This window comes from Rhipicephalus sanguineus, chromosome 1 (genome assembly GCF_013339695.2).
Source record: "Rhipicephalus sanguineus isolate Rsan-2018 chromosome 1, BIME_Rsan_1.4, whole genome shotgun sequence".
In the NCBI taxonomy this organism is placed as follows: domain Eukaryota; kingdom Metazoa; phylum Arthropoda; class Arachnida; order Ixodida; family Ixodidae; genus Rhipicephalus; species Rhipicephalus sanguineus.
Window position 1 is genome coordinate 315876452 of NC_051176.1, and position 13928 is coordinate 315890379.

Here is a 13928-nt window from a genome sequence, read left to right on the forward strand (position 1 = left end):
GTTCGTCCCCTCAGTTACTCCTCAATGAAATGCCATCAGCGAATTGCAGGTTACCAAGGTACTCTTCATTAACTCGTATCTCTAACTCGTTCCAATCTGTGCTCTCAAAACTCCCTGTAAATACGCGGTGAATAGCATTGGGGAGACTGTGTCTCTCTGCCTTACACCCTTCTTTATTGGAATTTTGTCGCTTTCTTTATGGAGCACTATGGTGGCTGTGGAGCCGCTGTAGATTTCTTCCAGTATGTTTATATATGGTTCGTTCACGCCCTGATTCCGCAGTGCCTGCATTACTGCTGATATCTCGACCGTATCGTATGCCTTCTCGTAATCTATGAAGGCTATATATAGGAGTTGGTTATATTCCGCTGTATCATTGTGGCTGTATTGTGGCTGTATCAGTGGGACCCAGAAACAAAACAGAAGTCTATGCAGTGGAGGCATTCGGGGTCCTTTCTCCCGAAAACATTCAAGACCCAACGCTCACGGAGGAAAGAGATAGAGATACTTTTTTGGGACGCGAAGGGTATCCTGCTCATTGAGTACCTTGGAAACAGTAGGATAGTTACAGGCGAATACTACGCCAACGTTCTTTGAAAGGTGCGTAAAGGATTAGTGACAAGAGGTGTCCTCCTCCTGCACAACAACGGCCTGGTTCACAGGTCTCGTGTTGCCTAGGCTGCCGTTCGAGAGTGCGGTGTTGAACAGCTGGAGCACCCACCCTACAGTCTCGACCTCGCCCCGAATGTCTTTTATTTATTTCCGAATTTGAAGAAACGTCTCAAGTGAACGAGGTTTGATGACTCGAACTCGCATCAAACTGCTGCCGATGAGTGGCTTGGGAACTAGGAGTGAGTGAGTGAATAAACTTTAATAAAAGTCCGGGCGAGGCGGGGGGAAGAGGGGATTAACACCTGTCCCGTCCCACTCTCCGTCGATGCCTTGCCCTTAACCCGGGCAAGTAGGAAGACAGCTTTTTTTTTTTCGAGGTATCAAAAACCTTCCAGGAAAATGGGAGAAGTGCATTAGTGTGATTGGAGATTACGTTACAATGTTTTTTTTGAGGCCTGGCAGTTTTCTTTACATGCTACTTGCAAAACTTTTTGATACCCCCTCGTACGAGGCAGCGCATTCATTCATCATTTGCTTAATTCCTTCTCTCTTCTCTCTCCCATCTTTCCCTTTTCCCCAGTGTAGGGCAGCCAACCGGACGTCTGTCTCGTTAACCTCCCTGCCTTCTCCCGTTTGTTTTCTTCCTTCCTTCCTTCCGACTGTACCCCCCCTCCATTGTCAATGCGGCAGTGCGTTTGGAGAGGAAGTCATTATTGTAGCGATTGGTCTTTGTACCCGCGTTTAGTTGCGACAGTGCTTTGAGAATAGCAATGGGCTTGACGTTTCCAAACACTTTACAAAGATCTAGGCCGAGTATGGCTAGGCCCCTGCCGACCGTCGACTACTTGACGCTGAAGTTGAAGCATGACGTCCTGTGTGGAAAGCCATGGACGTCATGGTGTGCGGTAACTTTTCTTAGTTCTCCGTGTATTCAGTAAGCCGAGTGAGAACAACATGCTTCATGACTTTTCCCACGGATGAGGTGAGACATATGGGGCGCAGGTTGTCGAAATGGCTTGAACGGTTTGGGGATTAGGACTATTTTTGCGTGTTTCCACCGCTCAGGCGTTAGCTTAAGGTATGACAAAAACTGCATAGCCTAACACGAGCTTACGACGAACATAGGTGATAGGTCACAATATGCAAAATCGCAGCACTCGTGTCATGTAAATCATGATGTCGCCTGCGTCTTTGTGCTCTCTAGGCTGTTTCTTTATCTAGGTATACGCCAAAATTTGCACGGCATGTCATGAACATGTGAGGACGATTAATGGCAGGTAATGACAACGATATCGTGACGTAAATGGCGCATGCCATAAAAATCATCAACATTTAACCTGTGTCTTTGTGCTCTCGTGGCCCTCTCGTTAACTAAATGTTTGCCAACATTTGCATAGTGAGAAATGAGCCTATGAGAAACACAACAGTTTTAATGACATACATGGCACGTGTAACGTACGGCAAAGGCTAATTTAAGGGCTCGTTTTCTTTGTGACACACACCCTTAATGAAAACCAACAGACAATGAGTCTTTCAACTTTGTTGTAGCAATTATGATATAAATGGGAAGAAATGAATAACGCGTGCGATGCTCTACCAATTGAGATACGGCAGCGGTCGTCATCTCGTCCGCTGTATCGGGTATTTATGTACATCCAGATCCAGGAGTGTAAGTCAGTGCCACACGTAGCCATCGCGGATAGTGTAGAACACTATTTTTGCTAGCTGGCGTTACGTAGCACTTGATCTTTTCACCGGCTGGCAGCTGACCGATAAGTCCTCGCATACTATTTGAAGGCATGAAGTCTGCCAGAACGAGACCCTAGCTATGAACGTACGAAAGGAGAGAACTTAAGGGCTCGTTTTCTTTGTTAGACACAACCTTACCTACCGACGATGAAGCCAAGGAAGGCACAGGGGACGTTATTTTCAGTCTTTGAACTCTGTTGTCGTAATTATGATATAAATGTGAAGAAATTAAAAAAATTACACCATCTCCCGCTAAAGGGGACCATGAGGCGATGCGAAGCCGGAGCACTTGCACGATCGCGTTCCGTTGGCGTTCGTTGGGCATGCTACCGACCTCGCGTCGTGGAACGCGAAGAGGGACGCTACGCGCGTCGTATCTTCCATCTAGCCTGGCCATTAATCCACCTTTTGCATGTCTGTGTGGCGCCCTCTCTCGGGGCACTACGAGAAACAAACCGTACGGCGTCGCGGCGCGCGTCTGCTACCACCGCCATACCCTAGCCATAGAGTGACCACGGCCACCGCTGCTGCATAGCACAAATCGTGACTGCGGCACATGAGCGGAGAGCTTCGCCTCGAGTGTTGTGCAAAGGCATGGAGCCCCCTGGGAGTGTTTACATACCCGGCGGCTACTTTTCGGTGGCCAACGGATGGACGACAAGGCCAGCATCAATGAAAATGCCGAGCAAGAAACAGTTGGATGCCTTTATGGCGGCAAGTGGTTCCCGTTGCTCCCGGCAGACCACTAAAGGACAAAAATTCCGCGACGAGGGGTACGTGCGCAACCTCATGTTTAATGAGTTGTCTACCACGTCCACGTACGGACTCCTCCTAAACTCATGGGTGTATACGAACAGTGATGGCACGAAATCAGGGTGCCTGGGCGAGTTGGACGGCGAACCTGCAAAATCCGGGAACATCGCACTACGGTGACTGGAAAAAAAACGGCCGCACTTGTAACTTCGCTAAGATAAGCAAAATGCCGCAGGATTTATAAATCGGTGCGCAGCAGTCATGTCAACATACGCGAATCGTTTTTACTGAACAGCGAATGTGCTTTGACAACAGAAATGAAGCGCTGACCGCCCGTGAACGACAGGCCACGACACTACACCCTTCGGCATTCATTATGTTCTAGAAGCAGTATTTACGGCGACTCCTTTACGCCAAAGTAAACAACAGCGTAGTTACGCTGAGACCGAAGCGATTAAGGCGCACTTAGTCATACTTCGCTGTTGTCGACGTTCTAAACCAAATGCTGAAAACATATCGTACAAAAAAAAAGCCGTAGCGCGACTTTCGTCGCTACTGAACTGCTGTGTGACGACACGGACACAACGCGGACACATGTTCTTGTTGTACGCCATCTAAGTAACAACATTTCTTGAACGAAGTGATTTTCGCGCAGTCTTGCCGAGTCCGAAGGCTGCCACGGACTGCCGTCTTCATTTTGGCGCTTCACAACCCTGATCCACGCTTCACGGCGCTGACGATCGCGTTTCACCGATGGGAAGCGGAAAAAATGAATGTTGCTGCCGGGCACGCCTCGGGAAGTGCATCCATAAGCGGCACATGTTGACGGCATCGTGCTAATAGAACCAGATATATCGGTAAATATATTTCAACCACCTGCACAAGTCAACACTTCTGTCACCGCTAAAGCCGCGGCGGAAAGAGAGGCGGCGGCGTCTGCGACGGCGCCGTACAGACCATTTCCCAGAGTCGCCGCCAGGAAGCGGCGCATGCGCTGTAGAGGCATGCAAAAGGCGGATTCTCACAGGGCGAGCGGGGAACGCGGTCGACAGGCGGGCGAGAGGGGGGCAGCGTAGGAGAGGAGAGAGAAGGGGAGGGGACGCGCATTCGCTCGAGCTCATCGCGGCGTTGCGCAGGAGAGAATTTCGGCATGTCTAGCCCGCGTTTCAGAGGAACAGTGGAAAGGGGGAGGGGAGAGGGGTATGGTAGAGGGGGAGGGGAGAGGGAAAGTGGAGAGGTGAAGGGGAGAGGGAAAGTGGAGAGGAGGTGTGTGGAGAGGGCATGCGCATGCGCAGTAAGGGTGGTCACGCCGCACACCACCACCACCGGATTGAGCTCGGCCTTAAGATACTTCGCATCTAAAAATCACGCCATATCCGCGAAGTGAATGACGATTCAGGAGCTGGTTCGGAGGTAATAAGGTAAACCGTGAATGCTCCATACAATTCCTCTACTGTCATATAAAGACGTCACACATTGTTATAGTAGCGAGTGTGGTCAGGTTGTTGTCGAACCACAAGTGGTCGCAGACCTTGCAGCTGTAGCCGAACGCGTGGTCGGGGAAATCACGCTTCAAGCGCGCGTCTGCGCCACCAACTTCTGGTAGCGACCGCTTTCGGCACTTGGCCGCTGCATCCCGCGCCCGTACCTCTTCGAGGTTTTCTTGCCGCTGTTCCGCGCTACTTCGGATTCGCGGGCTTATATCTCGGGGTCCGCACGACGCTGACGTCTCTCTGCGGCCCCGTGAGTTCTCACCGCAGGGTCTTGGCGGCGAGCCCTCCGCTCCGCCGCCTTGTCTTCTTTGTTGATGTTATTATTAGAGAGTTTGAGAATTGGGGCCCCAAGGAGCTTGTGGACCCAAGAAGCTTGCGAGCCGCCAGGGCGCATGCGTAGAACCTAAGTCACTCAGCGTCTCTTGCGCTCGCGTTGACCCGAGACGCAAAAATTGAAAACTAGCGTGGGGCCTCAAGGCGTCTTGGGTCACCAGCGAGAAGACACCGACACAGTGCGGGCCACGGCGCTGTATGGCCAGCGTCTCGCATGATTTTAAATTTCGTCACGCGTGGCACTCCGTGCGCTTGACCCAACGCAGCCTACCCTGTCTATTATCGAAGCGCACTGCCGGAGTGGAGCGAACGCCGCGTGCTACAGTTGGCTATGCCCCCCAGTTCCGCGTCGGCTCGTTGCCTTTCGGCGAAGTCGTCGGCACTTATAGTTCCGAGGAAGCAGTCGTCGTCGTCCTCTTGCGGCGGCGCATCGACGGGGGCTCGGGACAGGCAGTCGGTGTCAGAGTGTTTTCGTCCGGACTTGTACACGACGGTAATATCAAATTCTTGAAGCCTCAGACTCCATTGTGCGAGACGACCTGAAGGGTCCTTCAAGTTAGCTAGCCAACATAAGGCGTGATGGCCACTGACAACTTTGAAGGGCCTGCCATAGAGGTAGGGGCGAAACTTTGACGTAGCCCAGATGATGGCAAGGCATTCCTTTTCTGTTGTGGAATAGTTGGCTTCTGCATTGCATAGTGACCGGCTAGCATAACTGATAACCCTTTCAAGCCCGTCAGTCTTTTGCACAAGGACGGCACCGAGTCCTACGCTGCTTGCGTCGGTGTGTATTTCCGTATCGGCGCAATCGTCGAAATGCGCAAGTTTGAGTGGCGTCTGCAGGCGTCGTTTAAGTTCTTGAAATGCTTGCACTTGCGCCGTTTCCCACCTGAATTCCACGTTAGCCTTCGTGAGAAGCGTCAGTGGTTCGGCGATCCGTGAAAAGTTTTTGACGAAGCGTCTGTAATAGGCGCATAAGCCGAGAAATCGGCGCACGGCCTTCTTGTCGGTGGGTGGCGCGAAGTCGGCGATGGCAGCTGTTTTCCGCGGGTCTGGGCGCACTCCAGATTGCTGATGACATGACCCAGAAACAGGAGCTCGTCGTATGCGAATCGGCACTTTTCTGGCTTCAGGGTCAGTCCAGTGGTTTTGATTGCTTGAAGTACTGCCTCCTCAAGCCGCCGGAGATGGTCGTCGAAGGTCGAGGAAAACACGACGACGTCGTCCAAATACACAAGGCACGTCTGCCACTTCAATCCGGCCAGTACGGTGCCCATGACGCGCTGGAACGTTGCAGGTGCCGAGCAAAGACCGAAAGGCATGACCTTGAACTCAAAGAGGCCGTCGTGCGTTATAAAAGCGGTCTTTTCTCGGTCTCTTTCATCTACTTCGATCTGCCAATAGCCGGTCTTGAGGTTGTCATGTTCGTTAGGCCTCACTCCCCGAATCCCGCGCCACTGTCGTCCAACCACAACACCGTCCACGCACACACTGCTCGCACACAGGCCGGATGTCCACTGTTGCCACCACGCCCAGGGGGCGCCACATACCCCCATCACTACCAATGGATACCCTCACAGCCCGTCCCCCCCTTGAAGCGTGAAGCTCCCCGCTGACCATGGAGGATGGTATTTGACGAGCTGGTCGGCATGGGCCTCGCCACAAGCTCTCCCAGTCTGTGGGTGGACGAGCTTGAAAGTGTTTGCACCAATACGTCTGCAGATGCGGAATGGACCATTTCGCCTTGGTGCCAGCTTCGATGTGATGCCTCTTGCAGCGTCACTGAGTATGTGGGTTTCTCGCAGGACAAGGTCGCCTTCCTCCAATGTCGTGGCTCGGCGTCGCTGGTCGTAGTGCTGCTTCTGGGCACGCCAAGCATGTTGCTGATGCTGCCGTGCAGCATTCATGACCTCTGCCAAATGGGACTGAAGTTCTGCTGCGAATGCGTGAGAAGATGATACCGCAGGCTCAGCGTCTTGCTTGTCTTCGGTGGGTTGCCAGAGTGTTCGGAGTTCACGGCCATAGCAGAGGAGGGCTGGGGTGTATCCAGTAGCAGCACTTACAGCGGTTCGCATTGCAAAAGCAATCTCGGGAATGTGTTGGTCCCAGTTTTTGTGCTCATTGCAGTATGCACGAATGCACTGCTTCACGGTGCCATTGTGCCGCTCGACCATCTGTCCGGCTGGCCTGTAAGGCACCGTGTGGCGCTCCGAGATGCTCCATCGCCTAAGCAGGTTCTTCCATAATTTACTAACAAAGGGCTTCCCATTATCGCTAGAAATAGCAGTAGGTACCCCGTGTCTGCAGATGAACTCTTCCACACGGCTGGCTATCTGCTGTGTTGTTGCTGCACGAAGAGGGAAGAGCTCAATGAATTTGGTGAATTTGTCAACAATGACCAGCAAGTGCTTGTGCCCCCGAGGGCTGGTAGGTAACGGCCCCATTAAGTCAATACTAAGTTCTTCCATTGGTGCTGCAGGCCACTGGCTTGCCATAAATCCTTGGGGTTTGCAACGCTGTGCTTTCGTCCTTTGACAGACTGAGCAACTGCGGACATACTTCGATGTGTCATTGCTCATGCCCAACCACACAAACTTGTCTCTGATGCGCCGCAGTGTCTTGTAGAATCCTGCATGGGCACTTGTCGGGTGGTCATGGGCCATCTGCAGGACCAAGGGGCGAAGGTGAGTAGGCAACCAGGCTACCGTACGGTCGCCGCGACATTGCACCAAAAGTCCTGATGGCTCTAGATGAGACGTGGATGCCAGGTCCTCCAGACGACGGGTTTCGGCAGTGCCTTTGTGCAGGCACTCTCCCTGGATAGTTCTCGTTATGTCACACAAAAGAGCATCACGTTGTTGTTCCTGTGCTAGTTTTTTCGCACAGTTTATAACACTGAGGTCCTCAATGGTGGTTGGCAGGCAGGTTTCAAACGTGACAGAGCCTTCGTCAGTGTCCAAGTTAAGTGGCAAAAGTCTCTCAGGCAGGCTTTCAGCTGCTGTCTTGGAGTTTGGCTGAACAGGTGCCCGGCTTAGGGCATCAGCAGGAATGTTGGCCTTCCCACGACGGTGCTTAATTTTGCACTGAAACCCTTGGAGGCGTAGCACCCAGCGCCGCACACGAGGAGATTCCTGCTCAGTGGTGAACATCCAAGCCAATGACGCATGATCACAGTGCACTTCGAATTCTGTGAATTCCAAATAAGATCGGAATTTCTCTACAGCCCATACGACGGCCAAACACTCCCACTCCTGGACTGTGTAATTATGCTCCGCATCCGACAAGCCTCTGCTGATGAATGAAATTGGCTTCAAAATGTTAGCCCGACGTTGCAGCAGCACTGCGGCGATACCAACACTGCTGGCATCTGTTTCAACTACAAATGGTGCATTGAGGTCTGGCAAGCTCAGAACTGCATCTGTTGCCAGCCTTGCTCGGAGAGTCGCAAATGACTGTTCTTCAATGCTCGTCCACTGCCATTTCTGTTGCGTCTTGAGCAAGTTGGTTAAGGGCTTAGCAGTGAGGGAAAATTGTGGAATAAAGTTCCTGTAATATCCAGCCAAGCCCAGAAATGCCTGCAGTTGCTTCATGTTGGATGGCCGTGGGTACTCTGCCACTGCACGCACCTTCTCTGGGTCTGGTCGGCACTCTCCTGGAGATACAACGTGACCAAGGAAGGTGAGGGATTGAGTGCATTGTTGTACTTTGGTTGGATTAATTGTAAGCCGTGCATTCTTGATGCGTTCGAGGACTTCACGGACGTGTACCAGGTGTTGTTCTATTGTTGGAGAGTACACCAAGACATCATCAAGGAACGCCATGGCAAATTTGTGGTTTATGCCCTCAAGAACCCTGTCCATTAAAGCTTGGAATGAGGCTGGGCCTCCAGCCACACCAAACGGCATCCTTGTGAATTCGAAGGTGCCCCTATGACATATGAATGCAGTCTTCTCAACATCTTGTTCCCGCAGTGGAATTTGGAAGAACCCTTGGGAGAGGTCAAAGCTTGTAAACCATTGTGCATTGCCTAGCTGAGCCAGGAGTCAATCAGTGCGAGGCATTGGGTACACTGGTACCCTTGTGCAGGAATTCAAGCGTCTGTAGTCGACAGCCACCCGGTAGCCTCCGGATTTCTTTCCCACCAGGACTGGTGCACTTGTCCAGCTGCTTACGCTCCGCCTGATTAGGCCTGCTTCTAGCATCTCGTCCAAGCAAGCATCCATGATGCATTGTTTTTTTGGATTGACTGGGCGCAGTTTTGTGCGCACTGGTGTGCTGTCACCTGTGTCGATAGAGTGCTCAATGAGTGTTGTACAACCAGGCAACTTTGTGAAGAGTGCCTCATATTCTCCCAGCAGGCCCCTGAACTCACGCATCACTTCTGCTTGCTGTCCTGAGCCACTAATGGTGTTGCATGCCACAACGTCTGGCTGTTGCTCAAACAAGTTTCCGAGGCAATTGGCATCATCCACTGGATCTGGGGCAACCTTTCTGTCTGGTTTGGCAAATGGAACAACAAGCTGTGGCTCCATACCTATAGTCCACCCGCCCAAAGCTATGTGCAAGGACATGCCAGTGGCTGTAAGGAAGTCCCTTCCGAGCACAACATCCTGGCACAGGTCAGGCAGACAAATAAATTTTTGAACCCGGGAGCAGGGTGTCGGAACGAAATGTTTTTCGTTTCGGTTTTAGTTTCGTTTCACCGCAAAAAGTTCCGTTTCGTTTCCGTTCCGGAACGAAAAAAAAACGTTCCGTAACGGTTCGTAACGGTTTTTATTTCTTTGTATAAAAAAAGAAAGTATGAAAAAGGTGAGGCAATCATTAAAAAAACATTGGATTTGTGATGTAGTTGCTTGCCCTCCTCTTAAGAAAGTGGGACAAGGGTAAAACACGTTCTTCAGAGGAGCGGAAGTAACTGTACTACGTATTCCTACCAACTAGCACAAACCAGTATTCATTTCAAAGTCATAGTATTTATTTTCTCACAAGATAAATACGAATTTTTTTAGTTGGCTTAATTCTTTGTGTCAAGGGAGTGAGCGCGATCTCAGAAGCAGCACGTCATTGAGTGTACTCTCTGATGTGCGAGACCGCTGTTCTGATAAAAAGATCGCCAGGCCTGTGTGAAACACGCAGCAAGTCACAGCAACAGCTAGAAGAGCGCACTTTGTAGAGCCCGTTATCTCTTGGGGCAACTAATACAAGTAAACATGCAACGTACCCACTACGTCATTAATCGTCGCAATTTTTCTGAAGTAGCGAAGTTCCCACTATGCCATTTTTCTTCATTCTTTGGAGAATCGCGGTACCCGCTAGACATCTGTAAGGCATTATCTGCACTTTGTGCTGTGGCTGATAATGAAGAATTATGGCTGAGCACTTTGCAGTGGGTGGGAAGGAGTGTTGCGGAATGGGCGCCTCCATTCGATTCCAATTCCATTCCGGGGAATTAGAACTTGCCGCAGTTCCATTCCTTTCAATTCCTCGGGATGAAAAAAACTTAGCCCATTGGCACTCAGGGAATGGCCTGGCAGTCGATTCGATTCCTGTAATTCCTCAACGTAGGAAAGGCGATAGTTTTATCGAATTAAGAATGAACGCCCCCTAAAGCTGATGTCATCAAATGCATTAAGAACTGCAAAAGTACGCAAAACACGTTGCCAAGGTCGAGGAATAGTAGCTTGGTGACATATCTCGTGCAGTACAACCACCCTACTAATTCTCATAGGGGCAGTTCTCCCGCTAACGATAGTATTTGCGTGGTCAACATGTTTGATCGAATGGTGGTGCTTCAATATTGTTTAAGCTTAAATCTGTTAATGCTAAAATGACGACATAGCGTATTTTTATGCTGACAAGAGCGCCTTTGCATCGAATACGGAACACTGGGCCGCACTGTCCGTCAGCACTCACGCTTGTCAAGCTCGCCTCGCAAGCATGGATGGGGTGAGGAGAACTTTCTGTGTTCGCCTGTGCGCAGGTATGCAATGTCTTCCTTGTTGCAAAGGTTATTTACGTGTGTCAGGTACTAAACTGCTCGTGAGATAAAGATCAGGCTGTGCATAGAGTATTCGCTACTTTTTGGTGGGGGTATCAATGGGAACCAACGCGCAGGGGTAATTTGTTTCTCCCTTCGGTATCTGCTGGGATAATACATTTGTTTGTACACTAACTTATGCCTCCGTTTGTAGTAGGCGCGTTGCTTATAAATGTACCGTGCTTGTAATCAGCTAAGCCATTTTAAAAATACTGCTTTAGTGTTAACTTGCGAGACTCTGACTTACTAACGTTTGAAGCTTGAAAAACAGCACGTAGACGAAAACGTCCTCTATTTTCGGAAAAAGACGTAATTCCATTCCCATTCCATTCCTCCGAGCGTTGTCCTCATTTCATTCCGGGGTCGCGAAAATGTGGAATGATTCCGGAGTCATTCCAATTCAGGAGTGGTAACTCCGCAACACTGGTGGGAAGCATTAAACCACACACTCCTTGCTCTATTAGCATTGTGTGATGACTGGTTGTTATTTTACTCTTCTGCCACGCTATATTACATATGTTAACGCGATTCCTTGCCCGACATGACGCCTGTGTAGAGTATTTTTGCGATGGAGTTATAAGCACCAGCGTGACACTGTGGTGGAAGACCCGACTGCCACGCAGAGGGCCCGGATACTAGAAATTTGTTTCACATTTAGGAGGGTGTCAACTTGAGCTTGTTGGCATGGCTTCATCGTCGGAAACAGCGCGAGCACACGGGACTAGAAAGACAGACAGGACTTTTCTTTCTTATATATTTTCTAATAACGACTTTCTTATATATTTTCTAATAACCACGCGATAGCGGTCACATACACCGGCGGCCGCGGACAACTATGGAGCCAAAATCGGCTGTTGTGATCTCATAATAGCTTTCGCTGTAATAAACTTCAGCGCCGACAATGCCCTCTCCACTTTGGCCTGCTTAACAGGCGCGCAAAAGTCCACTTGCGTTAATTTAAACATCTCTGGTTGCCACTGTTCTCGTCTTTCGCACAATTTCAACATATCTTTGCTTTGGATTTCCTGTCTGAGGTACGCGCTAATACTATGCCCTGGCGAATTTGCATGAGCTCAGTTGTTCCGGATTGCGAGATTTTCTCGTGAGCGAAAAACGATTGAAAAAATTTCGGTTTCATTCCGGAACGAAATAATAAATAACGTTTCGGTTACGTTTTCATTCCGGTCAAAAATATCGTTTTTTTTTTTCGTTTTTCGTTTTCGGTTTTCGTTCCGTTCCGACACTCTGCCCGGGAGCCGCCATCCCACTCTATTTTGCATTTGGTAGCCTCGGAGCTCTGGGACCAACCTGATGCCAAGCGGAGTGTTCGAGTTTCGCGTTTCCTTTTTCCCCCCGAAGAGCATGCCTCACTGGTGGCTAGTGGACCAAGGAGACTCACGCTGGACCCAGTGTCGAGCAATGCACGGAACGTCGTACTGCCGATTCGAACATCCAAGAGCGGCTCCTTCCCTCCTCCGGCTGCAGATGCAACTTGCATAATAAAATTGCAGTAGGAACCCGCCGAACCGGTGCCTACTGGCGCCCGTTTCCCGAGCACTGAGCCTGGAAGTGCCCTGGAGGCCGCACTGGAAGCAAACGGCGTTGTCTTGGCGCGGTCTACTCGCACAGTTGCGTGCAATGTGGCCGACGCCGCCACATCGTCGGCAAACAACTTGGCTCGGGGCCTGCTGAGGTCGACGCCCCGCTGGTGGTAGGTACGTTGGTGCGCCGACAGATTGGGCCTGAATTATGGGCCACTGGTCCCGGTGGTATGACGGTTGCACTGCTGCGGGGTGGAGGGGCCACGCGCACCCAGGTGTCCAACCGGCATTCGGCGCGGAGACGACTGCTGCGGAGTGCTGGGGCACTGCCACTGCGTCAGGCATGCCATGCGCCGAATATGCCAAGTCGCGCGCGACCTGATTTTTGGGTGGCGGAGGTCGATATTGTAGCCGGCGCCGCACTCGCTCCATCAGGCCATCGGCCGCATCCGCCAGGGCCTTCAAGCTTGAGAAGGTGGACCCCGCTACCAAGTCTTGCAGCTGGGGGTGCATTTGGCGCAGCACTCTGTCGACCTTGACGTCGTCGGCAACCTCCTCTCCGATTCGGTCGTAGAACTCGGAAATAACATAAATAAATTCTTTCAAGTTCTCCTCCGGGTGTTGAGTGCGTGCCTCCAACTCTTCCTTCAGGCGCTTCTTTTCGTCAGCCAACGCGAATTCCCGTCGGAAAGCGGTGACAAAGGCATCCCACGTAGCGAAGGGACCCGCGAAACGATGCCACAATTTCGCGCTGCCGTCAAGCGCCGCGGTAACGACGCGGCGAACTCGGTCCTCCAGAGCTATGTCGTTAATCAGGCAAAAATTGTCCACTTTGCTGAGGAATTCCTCCGGGTGTTGCACATCCTGGAAGCCCGCGAACCTAGGCAACGTGGTCGCAATGGGCGCTGTCACCGTCGCCGACATTTGTGTAGCCGGCGGTCCAACAAAGGCCAGTCGGCGCTCGTTGCCTCCGGGAACCACGGGAGCGGCCATTAACGCCTGCCGCAGCTCAGATGCTATGCGCTCGCGTTCGATAGCCGATCCATTTGTCTGACGCAGCATAAACTGTACGAATTCATCGGGAATTTCAGTCGGTCCAATCGCGGACGAGCCCCCACTTGTCATGTTCGTTAGGCCTCACTCCCCGAATCCCGCGCCACTGTCGTCCAACCACAACACCGTCCGCGCACACACTGCTCGCAAACAGGCTGGATGTCCACTGTTGCCACCACGCCCAGGGGGCGCCACATACCCCCATCACTACCAATGGATGCCCTCACAAGGTCCATAGACGAAAAGTACGTCACGTTGTGAAGTCGATCCATGGTGTCGTCTATCCGTGGGAAGGGGTACACGTCCTTCTTCGTGATTTTATTCAGGCGCCGATAATCAACGCAGAAGCGCAGTATC